This window comes from Ascaphus truei, chromosome 2 (assembly GCF_040206685.1).
Source record: "Ascaphus truei isolate aAscTru1 chromosome 2, aAscTru1.hap1, whole genome shotgun sequence".
Taxonomy (NCBI): Eukaryota; Metazoa; Chordata; class Amphibia; order Anura; family Ascaphidae; genus Ascaphus; species Ascaphus truei.
In genome coordinates, this window is record NC_134484.1 from 24,169,408 (window position 1) to 24,172,382 (window position 2,975).

Below are 2,975 nucleotides of genomic sequence, written 5' to 3' on the forward strand. Positions count from 1 at the left end.
GTTGAGGAGAGAGGAGTAAGCTACTGAAGAGACTACTGAAACAAGGTCTGTTATCAAAGTACTGCTGCGGCAGACTTTATTCTAACAAATCACCGTTTTTTCCCTGGCTTGTTCCTGGAATGCGACGCTGTTCACCCGGAGCATGACGCGGTCCTTTTGCGTTCCCAGCCACGGGTCATGCCCGGCTGACGCGCGGTTGATATGTTAATTGATAATGGTTCAGGATTTAATAGGCTGCAATGCTTCGCGTGTCCGCCAGGTGGCAGAAATTCATGAACTGTATAACAACAACCCCTATAACCCCTAACATACACATACAGTACTGTATATGCACATCAATGATACTATAGGCCGGCAAGGGCGAGATGTGTTTGCAGCAGAGAGAGATCCGCTGCTCTCTCTGCGCAAACATCGGCACATTAAAAATTATTTAAAATACATTTTTATTCATAGTGTACATGTGCAGGGGGTCTCCGGAGCTGAACCGCATTGGTTTCAGGTCCGGGGACCCCCTGCTTCCCGAGATACAGGCCCCTTTATGAGGTGCCGGTATCCCTCTGCATTTAAAGGTCCTGATCACGTGACCGCGGAATGTAAACAAAGCAGAGGGATACCGGCACCCCATAAAGGGGCCTGTATCTCGGGAAGCAGGGGGTCCCCGGACCTAAAACCAAAGCGGTTCCGCTCCGGAGACCCCATGCACCTCTACAGTATGAATAAAACACCCATATCAATAAACACTCGTTCATTACCTTTGCGGCTATGTGCTATGGTAACGAAGCAGCATGAATGTATTTTTAATAATATTGTACAGTGAGCAGGGGGTTCCCTGAGCCACAAATCAAAGCTCAGGGGACCCCCTGCTCCTGCCCAATATTATTAAAATACAGAAATGCTGCTTCATTACCATAGCTGATAGCCGCTAAGGCAATGAAGGGGTTAACCCACCGTGTCCGCTTTATTGTGGGTAGCGGGGGTGGGTGAAAGGGGTATTTGGCCCTTGGTGTGAGTTTAGGACTTGCGGGGGGGTTGCGGGTGCACGTAACCCCTTCAAGACCGTAGCAGTTAATACTGCTACGGTCATGAAGGGGTTAACCCCTCCCGCTACCCCCCCGCAAGCCCTAAACAACCACCGTTGGGGCTAATACACCCTTCACCCACCCCCGCTACCCACAATAAAAAAAATTCACACACAGCAGCCCACAATAAATAAATAAATCTAAATAAATAAATAAATACATGAATATAAATAAATATATATATATATTGACACCTCTAGCCATAAAACACATCCACACCGGGGGAAGGACCAGCACAGATAACATTCCAAGAGACACTGTTTTTAAGTATACCCTTGCTTCATTCATTGTATCATCGCCGGAAGAAGAGATCAGTGCATCTCGAAAGCTCGCACAAATAAAAGCAGCAGCCCCACAATAAATAAATAAATTTAAATAAATAAATAAATACATGAATATAAATAAATAAATATATATATATATATATATATATATATATATATATATATATATATATATTTATTTATTTATATTCATGTGAATATATATATATATATATATATATATATATATATGAATATAAAAAAATAAATAAATATATATATATATATATATATATATATATATATTTATTTATATTCATGTATTTATTTATTGATATATATATATATATATATATATATATATATATATATATATTTATATATTCATATATATATATATATATATATATATGTAGAGGTATCAGTACCGTGTTAGCCGAGCTTCAATAATCAAAAAATAAATAGATGATACCGTTCTGTGGCTAACGAAATGCTTTTATTTGTGCGAGCTTTCGAGATACACTGATCTCTTCTTCCGGCGATGTAGGGATAGACTTCCCACACTCTGATTGGCTCTAGTACCATGTGACAGGCTTTCAATGACGTTACATCCGTTCTCCCCCAAGCCTCTGTCACATGGTATACTAGAGCCAATCAGAGTAGGGATGGAGTTCCCACGCTCTGATTGGCTACCGTACCATGTGAGGACGGCCATGTTTCTTTTCATGACGTCATCTTAAAAGCAATTGAAGCAAAGCCATTCTGATTGGCTGTGCTTTCATTGCCTTTGTGACATCATCATTTTTATATTTTTCGGCCAAAACACATGGTTTTCACGGCCCAATCAGGGCTGTGGGAACCATATGAAAAAAATGTGACGTCATAGGCCTTTAAAAGCCTATGTCGTCTCATTTTGAAGCCAGCCGCCGAGGAGGAAGGACCTCCTACAGAAGAAGAACGCCAGGGCGTGGCCGAAGATGGAAAGAAGACCCCGCCCGGAAGAAGATAGAAGAAAGAAGAATACAGATGAAGATGGATTACAATTAGAAGACCCGTGGATTGATTTGGATTTTTAGTTTAATGTTTATTTTTTTATGGTTTATTATTTTATGGGTTCCTGTGCCTGGTGGATTGGTTCGTGAGTAAGGTGTTCAACGGTATATCATTTCTTGCCACTGTATGTATGTATGTATATATGCAGCGTAAGAAATTATGTTATTTTAAAAGCTTGATTTGATGTGTTTTAAATTAATTTGGCTATGCTGCTATGCTTCAATGTGTGTATAATGGTTTTTTTTTACAATTAGATAGATGTAATCCTTGGTATTGTATTGTGTGATTGTGGTCAGGGTTAGCCTTGGTTTTAAATTTTGGATTCTGGTTGGTACTTATATTTTTTCACATGCTAGATTGTTCTGCTCCAGGCTTGGATTAGTTAATTGTTTAATTGTTCGGGATGGACTGTCAATTGTTTAGGGATGTAAATAATGAATGCTAATTGATTTTTGTTTACTTGATTGGTTGAAATAGTTTACTTGTTTGGAGGTATTTGTATTTTGCTTGCAATGATATTGTTAACATTCATTTGCAGAATGTATATGGTGCATAGATTTTATGCATCATTTATACAATG